The sequence below is a fragment of the Ammospiza nelsoni genome, chromosome 28, assembly GCF_027579445.1.
Source record: "Ammospiza nelsoni isolate bAmmNel1 chromosome 28, bAmmNel1.pri, whole genome shotgun sequence".
NCBI classification, from domain to species: Eukaryota; Metazoa; Chordata; class Aves; order Passeriformes; family Passerellidae; genus Ammospiza; species Ammospiza nelsoni.
The window spans coordinates 4,188,512-4,207,633 of NC_080660.1; the positions used below are offsets into that span (position 1 = coordinate 4,188,512).

General features: G+C 51.5%; 1 pseudogene; it reads left to right on the top strand.

Moving 5' to 3' along the window:
• The first annotated feature begins 254 nt into the window (after window positions 1-254).
• On the top strand, window positions 255-16,608 carry LOC132084886 (Fc receptor-like protein 4; annotated as a pseudogene).
• Window positions 16,609-19,122: the final 2,514 nt, after the last annotated feature.

Genomic DNA, 19,122 nt, shown 5'->3' on the forward strand with positions numbered 1-19,122 from the left:
CCCTGGGGACCCCCATTCCCATGGCACCCCCTGTCCCTGGTGATTCCCCCTCTTCAGGATCCCCATTCCCAGGGACCCCATCCCTGGGACCCCACATTCCCCTGGACACCCAGCCCTGGCTCTCTGAGCCCCCCACTCCTGAGAACCCCATGTCCACTGTGTCACACCCAGGCTTGTCCCCATCCTGTCCCCACCCTGCCCACAGCCCAGGCCCAGCTTGTGGCCACCCTGCCCCCACCAGGTGCCACCTACGCATGGGGATGAGACCTGACCTCGCTTCCTTCCCCTTTGGCCAAAGAGCCACCACCCAGGGGACAGACAGCCCCGGCAGCAGTGACAGCCAGTCCACATGGCTGGGGACACCCGGATGGCTGGGAAGGTGGCGCTGCTCCTATGAGGTGAGTGCCCTATACACGGGCATGACACCCCGGGGATGGGGAGGTGACGGGGCACAGGGGGGCTGTGGGGTCCCCTGAGGTCCCCAATGCCAGCAGAGCCAGTCCATGTTTCCCACAGCAGACCTTGATGGGACTCTGACTGATGTAGAATTTTGGGAATGGGGATGTGGGAGACGGGAATGTGGGGACCAGCACCTTTGGGCTCAGGTAGCTCTGGGGATAGGGACAAGGAAGCTGGGATGTGGGGACAGAAGGGGACAAGCATGGTGAAGTTGTGGCCATGGGATGTGATCATGGTGATGGGATCCTGAGCGTGTGGGGGTGACCTGGGCCAGCATGGGCTGTGTCTGTGGTGTCCTTATTCCCAGGGTCTCCACAGTGCCCCCATGTTCTGACTCAGCCCAGGGTGGCTTCAGTGTCCCTGCTCCCAGCGTGTCTGTGCCACATAGACGCGGTGCATGGGTGGCTGTGACACAGACATGTCTCCCTGCTTCACCAAATAACTTTTGGGGACCACCATCACACACTTTCCCAGTGGGAGCTGCTGTCCCCATGGGGATAGCTTGGGGAAGCCATCATGTCCTGTGCCCCCGGTGACTCTGTCCCCATATTTCCACCCCCACTGAGCCCTGTCCCTTCTCCCTTCCAGCCCTTGGCTAGCTGGTGAGTCCTCAAGGGATGCCATGGCCCCACCTCGCTCTTCCCAGGCCCACACTGGCCCTGGCAGGCTGGTGTCCCCTTTCACCTGCACGTGCCCAGACCACCCAGTTCCTTGTGGAGCCCCCCTGGAAGCCGGCGGTGCTGTGGGACCGGGTGACACTGAACTGCCAGGGCTCAGGGACAGCTGGTGACACTACCTTGTACAAGGACAAGCAACGCCTATAGCAGGAGGAACGTGACCACTTCACTGTCAACGTGGAAGGCACCCACATGTGTGACAGACCCGGCACTCGGTGCAGCCCCCCCATGACAGTTTCAGACGGTGAGGGGTTTTAGGTGTCCCCAACCTGGCACTCATGGGGACCCCAAGGGCTCTGGGTGGTCTCTGCTCCATAGGTAATCTCCTGTGTGACCAAAGCCCGTCGCCTGCTCTGTGGACATCCCAGAGAATCCCAGTGTGGAGAACCCCATGTTGGAATTGGGTACCTGATGAAGTGAAGGGAGATGACCCATCCTCTGATCAGCATCGAACTCCGATTCATTGATCCACCAGGCACATTTTATAACAGTGTTAATTAAGCTCATACATATTGCAAAACCCGAGCTTATCATAAGTTACAGATTAAACATTAATCCCTCCTTTTGTTTTCAATACCTGTGGCTTGTTATTGAAGCCAAGATTTGTGTTCTCACCCTGATATGAATGGTTCTCAAGGCCTCCATGTTTGTCACTTTTGCTTTCTGTAGCAGCCAAGGACAGAATGTTTACCCGTTATGAAAAAACAGCCTGAGAACTCTGCTGTTTATAGAAATGTGCCTGAGAAACAGGCTTGAGACTTAGCTGCTTACAGCTGCCTTTTACTTTTCCATCAGCTGTATATTTTCATGTCCTTTTTTCCTTCAAGCCATGTCTGAGCAAAATTCTCCAACAGGTACCCCTGGTGCCCTGAGTGTGACCCAATGGGGGGGACCCTTATGAAAACGGGACCCCCGGTGTGACAAGACCCCTGTGTCTTGCAGTCCGGTTGGTGCTGCAGGTGTTGGCACGGGCACTGCTGCAGGGAGACACGGTGACACTGCGCTGCCGGCACTGGTGGGAGATGCCACTCACAGAGGTGCGATTCTACCATGGGGACAAGGAGGTGGGGAGGTCATGCTATGGGGCCAAGCTGTGCCTGTCGATTCTGCAGCTGCACCACAGTGGCCACTACACCTGCAGGGGCTGAGTGGACACCGAAATGTCAATGTGGGCACAGTCGGTGCCAGTGCCAGTGACAGTGCATGGTGAGCACCCCCACGGCTGCAACTCCAATATCTTGACACTCCCAAAGTCACTTCCCAGCAGACTCAGTCACAGTCCTCACCTCCCCTCTCCTTCCCAGAGCTCTTCTCGGTGCCGGTGCTGGAGGGTCCCCCCGAGCCCACCCTGGGGTCCCCCCTGACTCTCAGCTGCCTCAGCACCCCCAGACCCCTGCGGCCCTAAGCCCCCCTCCTGCACGTGTTCTACCAGGATGGGCAGGTGGTGGGGGGCCGGCAGGGGTCCCCGCAGCTGCTGGGGCTCGTTGTGGGGGTCTCCCACCCGGGGAATTACAGCTGCCAGGTGCGCTCGAAGGGTGGGGCCGTGTGGAAGAGCAGCGCCCGGCTCCGTATCACGGTGTGCAGTGAGTGTGGGGATGGGCACGGGGAGCCCCCACAGCCTCCTTGTGCCCCCAGCACTGCGTGGGGACTCCCAGCGCTCCCTGACACGTGCCCCGTGGCCCTAACCTTTCCCAGATCTGTCCCTGGCTCCCCTCCTTTCTCATGTCTTTCCCCTGATCCCCCAGCCCTACATGGGTACCCCCATCCTTCCCTGACACCTTTTCCATGTCCTGCCCTCCCTGCCCCAGGTCCCTCCCCAGGTGCCCCATTCCTCGCCCATGTCTCCCTATCCCTCACCGGGTCCCTTCAGTCCTTCTTGCTTCCCCCCACCCCTCTCTGAGGTCCCCGCACGTTCCCCAGGTCCCTCCATCTTCTTCCTGTGTCCCAATACCGTCCCTGGTGTTGCCCCGCTCCCTCTCGAGGTGTCTCCCCTCCTGAACGCCCCATTCCCCTGTTTCCAAGCCTTCCCATCTGTGTGCCCCATCTCCCACACTGGGGTCCTGCTGCCCCTCCCTGACTGCCCCGGGTCCCTCACTGTCTTCTGCTGTCCCCCCGTCCCACAGGGGTCCCGCCCTCGGGGGTGTTCCTGTCAGCACAACCCCCCAGGATGACAGGTGGCACTTGGGGACAGCCTGGTGCTGGGCTGCGCGGTGGGGACAGGTCCCCTGTCCTTCTCCTGGCACCGGGAGGCCTCAGCAACACTGCTGGGCACTGGCCCCCGCCTGGAGCTGCGCCATATTGGGGACAATGACAGCGGCCAGTACCGGTGCCGGGTCAGCGACGGGGACAGCGTGGCCGAGAGTGACTCCGTGAATGTCACCGTCCTGGGTGAGCGGGACCCTCGGGCTGGGGGTGACCCTACCCACGGCACCCCCATCCGACCTCACCCAGTGCCAGCCTTGTCTGTGACCCCACAGTGCCCGTGGCCAATGCCACCATCACCCTCAGTCCCCTGTCACATCAGGTGCATGCAGGTGACAACGTGACCCTGCGCTGCTCAGTGCAGGTGGGCTCAGCCTCTGTCACCTTCACCTGGCTGCACAATGGGCAGGAGGTGGCCCGGGGTCCCCTCCTGGAGCTCAGGGACATTGATGTGGGACATTCAGGCACCTACCAGTGCGTGGCCACCAACCAGCTGGGACAGGAAGGGCACCGCGTGTTCTGGGCACTCAGCCCAGAGCTGGCCCTGGATGTGACACCTGGCTCACTCTGGGTCACAGGTGGGGTCACACAGGGTCACCGGGGTGTTACTGACCCCCATGGTTCAGGGTCACCTCAGTGTGTCCCAGTCTATTCCCAGCACTGGCTGTGAATGTCGGCAGGACCCTTCTGTTCCTGCTCCTGCTCATGGCTGTCATCGGGCGCTGTCACTGGTGGCACTGCAAGGTTGGTGACAATGGGGGGCATGGGGGGTCCTGGAGTGAGGGGGAGACCCCAGAGTGGAATCAGATTTTGGCACCACCCAAGGCCCCTGAGCTGAGGAAACTGAGCCTGCAGTCACCTCGGCTGGAGGTCTTGGGCATGTGGGGGGAATTTGGAGGGTCTTGGTTGTGCTCCAGGGTCATCGCTGGGTGGGCTTTGAGGAACATTGGGGTGGCACTGGGAGCTCCTGGAGAGTTTGACGAGCTCCTGGAGGGCTGTGCAGGGATGTTGGAGGACCTTTTTGGGTCCTGGGGGAGTTTGGAGATGCCCCTCCCTGCCAGGCTTGGGGTTCCAGGGACAAAGAGGGTTTGGGGCACCAGGGGATTAGGGTCCTGAGGTGGTGCAGAATTTCTGGGGGCTTCAGGGGTGTTTAGAGTGTCCAGGAAGAATCAGCGGTTCATTGGGAATTGGGGTTGAAATGGGGAATTGGGGTCCCATGGGTGATTGGAGCTGCTGAGATCCCAGGAAGGTTCAGGGGTCCCAGTGTCGCCTCGGTCACCCCCTCCCCTTTTCCTTGTTGCCACCAGGAAGCTCCAGGACAGGTGAGTGGGGGGCTCGGGCTGGGACTCCCCTTTCCCCCTCCACAGACACCACCAGCATCCCCCTTATCCCCACAGGACCCCCCAGGAGGAGGGGGCTGTGCTCAATAACCACATCGTGGGCACCGAGTGGGCATGGACTGAGTATGGGGGGGCAGGGACACACTTGTTTTGTGGAGAAAAGAAGAAGTACTCCACAACTTTTTGAAAGTGTTAAAGCTGGTATGTTTCTTACAGCGCTGGACGCATGCAGAGATTGCTCTCCTCAAAAAAGGCATGTGGACCTCTGAGAACTTCAGGTCTCTTTTTATCTGTCTCTCAAATACATATGCATACAGATTCACAATATGGTTTATGGGTTTCGTGTGACATTTGCCACTAGATCCTTTTTATAAGAAAGAATTCCGAGGTCAGGCTGACTTGCCCTTACAGCAGTCCCTGTCTCTCTCTGTCATCTTCTGTCTCCTCCCTTTATCTCTGTCCTTCGCTGAAATAACTTCACTGAGCTTAGGCCTTGCTGTCTGGCTAAATAACTAAATTAAAATGAATTTCTATCTTGGAAAATTTTCATTTTGCCTCATTCTCCCCTTGCCTAAAAGGGGGAAGTAAATTCTTTTACTTTGTTCAAATTCTTATTTGTACAAAGTAAAAGAACAACAAGTGTACTTTAGAGCTTTACCATGTACGTTTCATAATGGATAATCTTAAACTTCTTCTAACTAATACTAACAAAACTATTTTTGTTAATATTGGTAGTAGGATGTAGGATGACACAACTTATTAAAGATTCTATTTGCAGTTGGTGACTTCTTAAAGACCACATCTCACCAGTGATGATCTGCATTTTGTTTTACTCTGCAGAATTCTAGCTATTTCTTTTTGTATCACATTGGACAGTTCTCTCTGCTTCTTTGAGTTTTTCTTTAGGATCTTTAGTAGGTCTTGGTGCTTAATTAATTGTTTTACTAATCTAAGGTCCATTCTAATAGGAGTAGGTGATAGTCTGTGATTCATTGTGTAATTGCTTTCAATCAGCTGGTGGGATGTCACTCGGTCTAAGTACGAAAAACTACACTTGATAATCTTAACAAATTACAAATACAGAAATTAGAAGGATTTCTACTAGACAAAATAACATCATTGCTATCAATTTTTACAGCAGCACAAGCAGTTCTCAGGCACACACACTCTTTTCTAGCATATACGAGCACAGTTTTTGGTCAGTGACTGGATGAACTTCGAAGTGACAAATACTCTGTTCACTGTCTAAACATATATCTTGGGCATTAATAGTATTGCTTTCACAAATGAATCTCATCTGTTCTCTGGTAATGCAGGATTCTAAGTTTACTGTCTGCACTTTTCATTCATCTTTTGTGCCCACACTCTATGTTCTGAAGGGTAGAGTATTGTTTGTTCATGGTTTAATCTTAGTGCAATGATGGGATGGATAACATAAACAGTGGCATTACGTATGGTAAGCACAAAGGCAGTGGCCACATTAGAAGCAGGATCATAGGTGAAATTCACCATAGTCTACCAGGATTGAAACTTCCTTTCAAAATCAATTGCATTATCTCAAACAATTTTCTAAATTTCTGCAGGAAAATTACTTTCACCCCTTTCCCGTATGATCAGAGCTGCTGTTGTTTGCATCTATAACTGTGCTTGTATACAACTGAAAGCTAAAGACACATTATCCTGAACTGTACTAAGTGCTTTTGCTATTAACTTGTGGTCTTGGTCCCTGGCTTTTTCGTACTTTCTTACTTTGGCAGTACTTTTGAAATCTGCCACTGGCTAGTTCTCAATGCCAATAGAGATGACTGTAAAGGCTGCTTCAATTTTGTTAGGCTACCTGCTGCAGTGGTCAGTTTATTCATCAGTATTTTTGAATCAATTCCATTTAAAACTGTTAATCTTCTCCTTAATATCTCAGTTAGATCTTTTCTTATTCTGCTCTGGAGATATAGTTGTCTTTGTAACTTTGTTGTCTAGCCTTCAAAGGATGTTTTTAGGAAGGAGGAGCAGGCTGGTTGGATTTTTGAGATTTTAATTTGCATTAGCAACTCAACATATTTTTAGAGACCATTCTGGATTGAATAATAGTTGTTGTTCTCTTACATTCTTTACTACGTAGAGGCCTATTTCATACACTTCAGCTTCAAATTTGGGTAGAGTCTGAACTATTTGAGTCCTAGTATGGGTTGTATAAGGCCCTGCTGTTGTTAAAAGTGCAGTGTCTACTTTGAATTTAAATGAAAGTCTGATAGCAACTCGAGCTCAAAGGCAGGTCACTTCTACAGGCTGTATTAAGGTGAAATTACACCAACAGTCTGATTGACTTAGGCTATCACAAACTTCCTGGTGTTCATATATACCAGGAGAGGTTTAGTCACTAATTGCATCTGGTCTCTCATAAGCCATCTTATTGATGACCTGGCACCTTACTTTGATTTCTTCTCCTCTGATTCTTTGAAGTGCCCACAGTTCTCATTCCTGCCATTCTTGCTTCTCATATACTCGATTCCCGTGGATTACTACAGTAGATACGTTTGAATCTTTTATCTCAGGAAGTTTTCTCATGGATCCAGTATACTGATTAAAAGCTGGGACCAAGGCCATTCAGCATTGCTTTGGATAGAGTTACTCTCTAAAACAATTCTGTAAACTAAAGTATGAACTACCCACGACTGCAATATACTCATTTTGCCCGAGTAAATTTTAGTCTCAGTTCATTGTCTTCTGGTGTCACTGGTGTCACTCTCCAAGGGACTTTAGGGCTTTCTTCACTCAAGAGTGATGGATCCAGGCATTCTGCTCTTTGATTTTGATTGCAGTGAAGGTGGTGAGAAGTACTTGCAGCGGTCTCTCCCACTGTGGTTCCAAAGTCTTCTCTGTAAGAGACTTAACATATACATCATCCCCAGGCTAACTCCTTGCTCCGAGTTCCAGCCACATGTTTCTCAAATCCTCTGAGTTATTTGCTTAAAGCCACCATGTAGGTGGCCAGTGTTATCACCCTAATGTGGGTGGACCTTCCTTTTGTATTCCATATGGTCTTCTATAAGGCATTTCAAAAGGATTCAGCATTCTTTTAGCTCAAGTTTTAGTTCAAATTCGCAATAGTGCCAGTGGAAGAGCTTGGTGCTAAGGTAGATGAACTTCTTGCCCCAGTCTTACAATCTGCTGCTTAATCAAATGATTCATTTTCTCTACCTGGCTACTTGATTGGGGCGGTATGGAGTGTGAAGTTCCTAATCTATGCCCAGGTGGCTACTAATCTGTTGCACTGCTTTGGAAATGAAATATGATTCTCTATCTGAGGATATTGTGGCTGGAACTCTGAAGCGTGGTATTATTTCTTGTAGCAATACTCTGGGCACCTCTTGAGCTTTAACAGTTCTGGTGGGGAATGTTTCTGGCCATCTTGAAAATGTATCTATCAATACTAGTAAATAATGATACCCCCCTTTCCTTGGGAGTTCTGAAAAGTTAATTTGCCACTGCTGTACAGGCCCGTGGCCTCTCTCAGTCTGACTGAATTTTGGCCTGGGGTATTTTTGGGGCTAGTCTGGAGGCAAGGATCACATTGTCGGCTTACCTGAGTGATAGTGGCATATAAATTCCTGACAACAATAAATTCTTTCAATCAGATGTATGTTCTAGAAAGCCTATGGAAATGACTACTTCAAAGTCAACACTTCATTTCAATGCACTCTGTATCACTGGCAGCCTTGGTCATTTTGGGAAAGGAGCCACACTCTATAAAAAGCTTTTAAGCAGTTAGGCCCTAGTGTGTTTTCTAGTGCTCTTCCTTCGCTAGTAACCATGAAAATGGGAAGGGGTTACTAGCTCTCTTTCAATGGTAGCCCATCCCTTGTAGTTGTATGACTCTTTTGATTAGTATTATTGTATTATGGCTTACCTTCGAGGAAAATCTGTCTATAATTACCTCACCCTTTGCTGCTTTCTTTGCCTCTCCATCTGCCAGCTCATTTCTTTCTTCAAATTTTAAGGTGTGCCTTAATATGCTTTTTCAGGTAGCTGAACTGCTTCCAGCAGCCGCATTGTCTCTTCTTCCCTTGTGAGGTTAGCAGTCCCCTCTCCTTCCTGATGGCTCCATGTGCGTGCACGACTCTGAATGCCTTTTGCTGTTTCTAAGGCATGGGTCAATGCATTTATCTCAGCCTTCTGTGCAGAGGTACCTGTTGGTAAGGGTCCAGACTCTATTACCTCTCTGCAGGTAGTCACTGTGTATTTTGCATGTTGCTTTCCGCTGGCAATGTAGCTCCTCCTGTCAGTGAACCAGGTCTCGGCATCGTCTAAAGGAGTGTCCTTTAAGTCTGTGCGGCTGGAGAAGGTAGCTTCAATGGTTTCTAGGCAATCATGGTGTACTGCTTCTCTTTGATTCCACTGAGAAAAGAAGCTGGGTTGACAATATTAGTCACCACTATCTCTACATCATCTTGCTCTACCATGATGGCCTGGTATTTCAGAAACATCTTTGGTGAAAGCCAGTGGCCACTCTTTACTTCTAGTACTGCGGACACTGTGTGGGACACTAGCAGCAGTCATTTTTGTCCTAGGGTAGACTTGGGTGCCTCTTGAATATTCAGCACAACTGCTGCTACACCTCTGGGGCAACCTGGCCATCCTTTGGTGGTTGCATCTAGTTGCTTAGAGAAGTAAGCAACTGCCCTTTGGTATGGACCCAAGTCCTGTACCAGTATTCCCAGGGCAATTCCTTGCATGGAAAAATAGAAAGAATGGTTTACTTACATCTGGAAGTCTCAAAGCTGGAGCTGACATGAGGGCACTCTTTAACTGGTGAAAGGCCCGTGTGGCTCCTTTTGTCCACTGGAGATCTCTCTTTCCATTGGCAAGAAGAGCATAAAGGGGTCAGACGAGCAGTCTGTAATTATAAACCCACAGCTGGCACCACCTTGCCATGCTTACGAAGGTTCGGAGTGCCTTTGTTGTCTGGGGTTTTGGGGTTTGGCATATGGCTTCCATGCCTTAAAGTCTGCTGCTCAGCACTCACTTCTTCCTCCAGGTAGATTACCTTCTGTTTCACTACCTGTGCCTTTTTCTTTGATATCTGTATCCTTGGAGTCCTAGGAAATACAAAAGGCTTACCATCCAGGCTTCCCTTGTCCAAGTGGTGACTAGAAGATCATCTATGTACTGCAACAGCCTCCTTTCCTCTTGTGGAGCATCCTGGGACTCTGGGTCTTTGCAAGCTGTTCTCCAGTTGGAGTGGGGAATTTTTGAAGCTTTCGGGCACATGGACCATGTGAGCTGTGTTTGAATGCAAAAATTTTCTGGCTGGCTTTGTGGATAGGGAGGCAAAAGAAGGCATCTCTTAGGCCTAAAACAGTGAACCAGGTTAGCTCAGGTGTTAAACAAGTTAGTAAAGTATATGGATTTGCTACCACAGGGTATAAATTCTGTGTTATCTTATTGACAGCCCTCAATCCAGTGCTATCAATTATTGGGCTGATTCCTTCCTTATCTTCCTTTTGAGGCTACTGCTCAATTCTCACTGGTTGTGTTCTTTCCTTAAGCTTGATTACTATGTGGGGGCATTTTTCACCGTCCCTGGTACAGCAGAGGCCCATACCCTCGAAAACACTTATTTACTTATTCTAATATCTCTTTACTAATGTCTTTCTTAATTTCAATGGCTGTTAATATTAAGCCTAACATCTTTATATCATTTGCCTCCAGAGTAACCTTTCTCATTTGAGACTGTTTAGCGAATTGAGCTGAATTGTACAAAAGCTTCTAAGTACATATAGTACACATGTTACTTTAAAGGTTTGCAAAAGTATTCCTTCTCAGACTGGCCAGTTGTTCCCCAAACTACAGCATAAACATTCTCCACAGGTACTAAAGCTTTATTTAAAACTGAATATATGGCCCTTGCGTTGACTAAAATTCTACCCTTTTCTTTCTTCTGATCTCACTGCCCCCTCTAACAGGGGTCTGTTACCTCCTGGTTCTGGATGAAATTGAACTGCCAGGAGGGGGATGGGTTCGAGTGGGTATACTTTTGGAGCCTAAGTCTTCTTCCCTTTTGGGGAGGTCATCTTTATCCTTCCTCCCTTACCTTAGGAGGAGTCTTTAACAAATCATATATACTCATTTTACAAACTGTAATCGCTTTGCGTTTCAGCATGATAATCTTTGTCTGACTTCATACATTGCTATCTTATGCTGCATGCTGAACAACATGTTTGATTTGCTTTCTCTTTGCCTTGTTTTCCTTTTCAAGACCAGAGGGCGGTCTGATCTCAGAGTCTCTTTGCCATTTTGGGTGGTTTTTTAAAACAAAAACACATATCAGCATACAAAACCCCATCCCATTTACCTTCCTATTTTAAAACAGTTTAACTGCAATGAAATATTATAAATCTTTTTATTTTCTGAGCTGCTCCTACTGGCAGCCTTCTCCCAGTCAGCCCTCCTAAAAGGGGCTAATTTTGGAACCTCTTTGCTCTGGTCAGTTCTCATTATCTCTTTCTCCTTGCCTTATCTCACTTCCACCCAAACTTCTCTTTACAAAGCCTCACAGTAGTTTCTTAGTCTTCCTCCCACTCTCCCACAAACAGCTACAGGTAGCAGGTATCAGATGTGATTTCTCATACCCGAGCTTTAAGATCTTAGGTTTTGAATCACCTTGATCAGAAAACTTTAATTTAGACTTAGGGCATGTGCCCTGACGCATATTAGAATGGCAATACCAGCGTCTCCCATAAACTCTGCACTGCAATAATACTAACGCAACGTGACAGCCTCTTGATCCACCAAAGGCTCTCAGGAATTGCCGGCAGAGGCAGGTTATTCCATTTATTACAGAGAACTCTAAATCCCCTACGGCAGGCTGCTCCCACTCCAGACTTACTATAGTACCAGCTGAAGTCTACAAACTCTTTCATCTCTTCTATCTAAACTCATTTTTACAAAATGTCAGTCTTTTCTAGTTCTCTCCTTGCACAATCTAATTAAGCACTGTGTCTACTTACCCTCGTTTTACTGCCTTGCAAAAAGGCTGTGCTTGTCACAGCAGAAACTATGATATGCCCACAGACACAGACATACACACCGCCCCCCCCCCCCCCCCCTTATCTCAAATTCACTAGAGCCAAGGCTTGAATTGCTGTGGAGGGGAGAATTCTTGAATTCCTTTAATTTGCTTTACCATAGTTAAACATAAATCACCATACCATAGTTCTTCTGTGTAAAATGCTACCCTTGTTTCAAACAAAATCTTAAAATCTCCACAAGCACCACTATATAATTCGAGAATCAAATTGCCACAATGCAGTGGAAGAAAATCACCACACAAAATCACTGGGAAAGGGCATATCTCTCAAAGTGCCCACTTTTCTCAACACAACACAGCATACGATAATGCAGCATTTACTCCCATCAGTTTTCCCTGGACACAATCAAAATAACAGCACACAGTCCAGAGATTAAGTCCAAACATCCAGGGCAAAGGAACTCTCTGAGCTCGTACTCATGGTTAAAATATACCAAATCTACACAAATCACTGCATTTAAACACAATAAATACTGTCACTGATGTTCCTCCACTCGTTCCGCTTCTCTGCAGGGCAGTACCCCCCCACACCCTGCTGCAGCTGGCATCTCAGGCCTCACTCAGCTGCTCAAACATGGGTAGTACTCACACCCCCGCGCCATGGGTGACCTCACTGGTTTGCTTTCTCTTTCACATACCACACACTCACACAATTACAGACACATTCACATTAACCACACAATGCATTAACCATATAATGATACAGTCTCTGACACACATACGCACATAGAGATTCACTTGACTCACCCCCAGGGTCGCTCGCGGTCCACCCTATCAGACAGTGAACCCCTGTCTCTAATCCAGCTGCTCCATCAACTGCATCCATAGGCTGAGCATCCAGACGTCTCTGAGTGATTTACACCCTAGCTCTCTTTTCCCCCGGGGGCTGTTCTGTACATACCAGATCTGCCGCAGGCCAGCAGGTCCTTGTCTGTCCTCACAGGAGGCAAATCGAGACGAGCAGAGCCCCACCAAGAAAAAAAACCCTAGGGCGAGCCTTGGAGGTCTGTCTATCTCCCCTGCCCCTGCGGGGACAGAGAAGTCCCATCTAGGGTGCCATAATGTTTTGCAGAGAAAAGAAAAAGTACCCCACAACTTTGTAAAAGTTGTAAAGCTCGGTATGTTTCTTACAGCGCTGGACGCATGCGGAGATTGGTCTCCTCAAAAAAAGGCATGTGGACCTCTGAGAACTTCAGGTCTCTGTTTATCTCTTTCTCAAATATGTATGAATACAGTTTCACAATAGGTTCATACATATTCATTTTTATGGGTTTCGCGAGACATTTGCCTCTAGTTCCTTTTTATAAGAAAGAATTCCGAGATCAGGTTGACTTGCCCTTACAGCAGTCCCTGTCTCTCTCTATCATCTTCTGTCTCCCTGCCTTTATCTCTGTCCTTCACTGAAGTAACTTCACTGAACTTAGGCCTTGCAGTCTGGCTAAATAACTATGGCTTCTAACCACAGACTTAACTCAAACATGTAGATTTCACCTAAATTAAAATGGATATCTATCGTGGAAAATTTTCACTTTGCCTCACAGCACTGTTGGTTTTTGTGGCAGTTATAACTGCGGCCAGCAGGGGGCGCTGCAGGGAGCACACCCGGCCAGCAGGGGCGCTGCAGGGAGCACTCCCGGCCAGCAGGGGGCGCTGCAGGGAGCAATCCCGGACAGCAGGGGGCGCCCCGGTCCAGCTCCATCCCCTCAGGGGCCGTGGCGGCCTGGGACGGGTGGGAGGAGGGGAAATCGCTCCTTGTGCAACTCATGGGCACCAATCGGTGCCGGCACCACCACCAGCAGCGAGCAGAAGCCGCCAAGGCAGCAGGTTGGATCCCAGTGCCCACTGGCAGCGTAGCAGTATCCCGGGGCAGGCACACACCCTGCACAACACCCAGGACCACTCTCCATGATCCTGAATGGAAGGAAGGCAGCACCTGACCCCAGGCAGGTCTCAGGGCCACAGCAGCACCTCTGGTGGCTTTACACCACAATTCCTGCAAACCCTCACCCCTTCAGTCAGGTGAGGAGGGCAGCGGTGGAGCAGCTTTGGGGACTCCTGGAATCTACACAGGGTCACTCCCCACAGCCCCACCATGGCTGTGGCCAGAGCCCCTGCTCAATATTTCCAAACTTTTCAATCCTTTCTGCTGGCCATGGCCTGAAGCCAAGCATTCTTTCCATGAGGTTCCAGAAGGCTGCAGGTTTAGTTCAAGAAAGAGGGTCCTGGTCACGTTGTTGAGCTGAGTGCTGTAGTTTTGTGGTTCTCTCGGTACCTTACAAAGAGGAACAAATGAACAATTGCTGCATTTCCAGACTGGTTCCCTCTCAGCTGCCACTGCATGGGCGGTTTCCAGCCAGCCCTGCTCTGAAAACCAAGGAGAGACTCTCAAAAGAGCCACTCCTTGGGCTCCCTTTGGAGTTTGTGCTTCTTGCAGGGCTGAGCAAACCACAGGCAGGCCTTTTTCCCCCATAGAATTCTCACCTCTGCAGCAGCTCCACAGCATAAGAGTCTCTTAGAATCTGTCTGGAGTCATACCCAGTCTGCCAGCAACTTATGGGGGCTGTGCTGGGCCCTAGGTCACACCAAAATCTGAGGCATTGAGAGAAGGAGTTGAGACCCATGGGTCCATCCAGGCACAACCCATCCCTGGCACTCCTATTCCCCTGGAAACCAAATTATAGGAGTCCGATTCCTTAGGTCCCACCATGCCTGGGACTCCCATCATAGTCCTCAAATTCCCCAGAATCTCCATGGCCCAGGACCCCATTCCAAGGAACCCTTTCCCATTCATTAAAACATTTGAAATCTCCCTTTCTCCACAGCTTTGATTCTCCCAGCACCCTCATTCCTACGGGACCCCTCATTTCCCCGGTATCCCCATCCCATGACCCCAAATCGCTGCAATCCCACATTCCCCTGGGACTCCCATCCCTGAGTCCCCTCAGCCCAGGGGAACCTCATTATCATGGCAACCCCATCCCTGGTGACTCCCCCTCTTCAGGATCTCCATTCCCAGGGACCCCATCCCTGGGACTCCCTATTACCCTGGATATGAATCCCTGGCTCCCTAAAGTCACTGAGCCCCCCACACCTGGGAACCCCATGTCCCACTGTGTCACATCCAAACTTGTCCCCATCCTGTTCCCACCCTGCCCACAGACTGTGCCCAGCTTGTGGCCACCCTGCCCCCACCAAGGGCCACCTACACATGAGGATGAGACCTGACCTCGCTTCCTTCCCCTTTGGCCAAAGAGCCACCCCCCAGGGGACAGCCACCCCTGGCAGTGAGTGACAGCCAGTGCACATGGCTGGGGACACAGGGATGGCCAGGAAGGTGGCACTGCTCCTCTGGGGTTAGTGCCCCAGGGTCTGACATCCCGGGGATGGGGAGAAGAGGGGACACAGGGTGGCTTAGTGGTCCCCGGAGGTCCCCAATGCCAGCAGAGCCAATTCATGTTACCCACAGTGGACCTGGGTGGGACTGGGGATGTAGGGTGGCTTTGGGGACAGGAAGACGGGGCAGGAATTGGGGGATGGGAATGTGGGGACAGGAATGTGGGGACTGGCACCTTTGGGCTTATGGAGCTCTGGGCATAGCGACAAGGGAACTGGGATGCAGGGACAGAAGGGGACAAGAACGGTGAAGATGTGGCCATGGAGATGGGATCATGGGGATGAGATCATGAGCTGGTGGGGGTGACGTGGGCCAGCATGGGCTGTGTCCATGGTGTCCTCGTGCCCGGGGTATCCACAGAATCCCCATGTTCTGCCTCAGCCAAGGGTGGCCTTGGTGTCCCTGTTCCCAAGGTGTCTGTGGCACAGGGATGTGGTGCACGGGTGGCTGTGACACAGACATGTCCCCCTGCCTCTCAAAATCTTTTGGGGTCCACCCACACACATTTTCCCATAAGAACTGCTGTCCCCATGGGGACAGTTTGGGGACAGCCCCCACCCCCTGTGCCCCATGTGTCTCTATCCCCACCGAGGTACCCCCACTGATCACTGTCCCTTCTCCCTTCCAGCCCAGACCATTGGCCTCGCTGGTGAGTCCTCAGGGGATGCCATGTCCCCACCTCGCTGTCCCCAGCCCTACGCTGGTCCTGGCAGTCTGTTTTCCCCTGTCACCCACAGGTTCCCAGACCACCCAGATCCTGGTGGAGCCCCCCTGGAGGCCGGCACTGCTGTGGGACCGGGTGACACTGACCTGCAAGAGCTCAGGGACCACCAGTGCCACCACCTGGTACAAGGATTGGCAGCACTGGGGGCAGGGACATGACAACGTTATTGTCACCGAGAGTAGCACGTACAAGTGTGACAGACCTGGCACAGGGCACAGCTCCCCTGTGAGCATTTTATATGTTGAGAGGATGTTTGGGTGTCTTCAACGTGGAAACTGTGAGGACCCCGAGGGTTCTACGTGGGCTCCTCTGCATGGGTCACGTCCTGTGTGACCAGAGCCCATCCACTGCTCTGGGGACAGCTCAGAGCATCCCAGTGGGGGGGGATCCCCTTGTTGGATTTGGGGATCCCTGGTGCTCTGGGTGTGACCCAATGGGGAGTCCTGGTGCCATCAGGTGTGTAAGGACCCCTCTGTCCCCCAGACTCACTGGTGCTGCAGGTGCCGTTGGGGGCGCTGCTGGAGGGGGACACGGTGACACTGCACTGCCAGGGTTGGCAGAACCACACGGTCAAATTGATGTCTTCTACCACGAGGGGAAGAAACTGGAAGGGGCTCGGCAATGGGACCAAGCTGTCCCTGTCCCCTTTGCAGCTGAACCACAATGGCCACTATCACTGCAGGGGCTGGGTGAGGTCCTGGTTCTGGGAGGTTCAGTGCCGGTGACAGTGACAATGCAGGGTGAGCATCCCAGAGCATCTCAGTGTGCGAGGACTCGTGTTGTAATTGGGGATCTCTGGTGTGCTGCGTTTGACCCAATGCGGGGATCCCCATGAAAATGGGATGCCCAGTGTGACAGGACACCCATGTCCCACAGCCTGGTTGGTGCTGCAGGTGTTGTTGTGGGAGCTGCTGGAAGGGGACACGGTGGCACTGTGCTGGCAGTGCTGGCGGGACATGTTAGTCACTGGAATGCGATTATACAGTGGAAACAAGGAGGTGAGGAGGTCCCTCAATGGGACCGAGCTGTCACTGTCCCACCTGCAGCTGCACCACAGTGGCTGCTACAGCTGCAGGGGGCTTGGTGGACTCTGAAATGTCACCATGGGCACAGTCGGCACCAGTGACAGTGACAGTGCACGGTGAGCACCCCCACGGCTGGAACTCCAATCTCCTGACAATCCCAAAAGCCACTTCCCAGCAGATTCAAAGTCAGAGTCCTCACCTCCCCTCTCCTTCCCAGAGCTCTTCTCGGTGCCGGAGCTGGAGGGTCCCTCTGAGCCCACCAATGGGTCCCCCCGACTGTCAGCTGCCTCAGCAGCCCCAGCCAACTGTGGCCCCGAGCCCCCCTCCTGCACGTGCTCTACCGGGATGGGCAGGTCGTGGGGGGCCTGCAGGGGTCCCCGCATCTGCTGGCGCCCCCTGTGGGGGTCTCCCACCCGGGGAATTACAGCTGCCAGGTGCCCTCTGAGGGAGGGGCTGTGCGGAAGAGCAGCGCCTGGCTCTGTGTCACGTTGTGCAGTGAGTGCAGGGATGGGAACGGGGAGCTCCGACAAGCACGCTGGATCCCCTGCTTGGGCACCTCCATGTCCCCCTGACACTTTTTGGGGTCCCTCCACCTCTGCTCTGTGTCCCCTCACCCCTCCATGGTGTGACCCCATCCCCAACATCCCCCATTACACCCATCGCCCCCACCCCTATCCCCCCACACCGGCTGCCAGCCCCTTCCTGTGGCATCAGCCCTGTTTGTGTCCCCACAGTGCCTGTGGCCAATACCATCATCCCACCCATACCTCTGTCACACCAGGTGTGTACAGGTGACAAAGTGACCCTGCACTGCTCAGTGCAGGTGGGCTCAGCCCCTGTCACCTTCACCTGGCTGCACAATGGGCAGGAGGTGGCCCAGAGTCCCCTCCTGGAGCTCAGGGACATCAATGTGGGACTTGCGGGCACCTACCTGTGCATGGCCACCAACCAGCTGGGACAGGACGGGCACCGCGTGTTCCGGGCACTCAGCCCTGAGCTGGTCCTGGAGGTGACACCTGGCTCACCCTGGGTCACAGGTGGGGTCACACAGTGTTGCTAGGCGGTTCAGGGCCTCTGTAGTTCAGGGTGACCCCGGTGTGTCCCCTCTGTCCCCAGCAGTGGCTGTGAATGTCAGCAGGACCCTCCTGTTCCTGCTCCTGCTCCTGGCTGTCATCGGGGGCTGTCACTGGTGGCACCACTAGGGTGGGTGACAATGGGGGTGATGGGGGTCCTGGAGTGATGGGGAGCTCCCAGAGTTGGGGCAGAAATCAGCAGCACCCAGGGCCCCTGAGCTGGGGGACACTGAGCCTGCAGTGACCTTGACTGGGGGTCCTGGGGATTTGGGGCATATTTGGAGATTCTTGGTTGGGCTCCAGGGCCATCCCTGGCTGGGCTTTGAGGAACATTGAGGTGCACTGGGAGCTCCTGGAGGGTTTGGGAAGCTCCTGTAGGGCTGTGCAGGAACGTTGGAGGATCTTTTTGGATCCCGGGGGAGTTTGGGAGTGCCCCTCCCTGCCAGGCTTGGGGTTCTGGGGACTTAGAGGGTTGGGTGCACCAGGGGGTTGGGGTCCTGCGGTGGTGCAGAAATTCCGGGGGCTTCAGGACCGTGCTGTGACACTGTGGGCACTGGGGGGAACTGGAGGGTACTGGGGGCCATTGGGGGCATCGTTTCCCCTCAGGGGTCTCTTCTTCCTTTTCACTGCACCCCATGGGGCTCCTCATTCCCCCTACTAGTTTTGAAGGAGCACACAACATTTTTCCGTCTTATTGTACTCAAAATTTTCTGGTCAAACTGTGTGAGAAACAAGGCTCACTCTGTAAATTTCTTAAATGTTTAATAAGGGATAAAATGGTCTGTAAAGAGACTGCTGGGAGCTTGGCAGCTGCCAGAGGCACATGGATAACTGCAGCAATTCTTCTTACATACCTTTTTATTGTATTGGCGAAATACATACTCAGGAGGTTTATACATATTCAAACATTCTTTCCAGTTCACATGTTCTGGGAATTCTTATGCTTGGTTTGATCCTTGATTCATTTTCATGAAGTACATGCCAAACTGCAGATTAAATTTATATATTTCATGTCCTCACAAGGCTCCCCTGTTCTGTGGTTTGACAGTTCTTGATAGCCCAAGAGTCAGGGGTAAATTCCTCTTTGCATTCTCTTTTTTGATGTTTATTTTTTTGCTACTTTTCAATGTGTTCTTCTCAT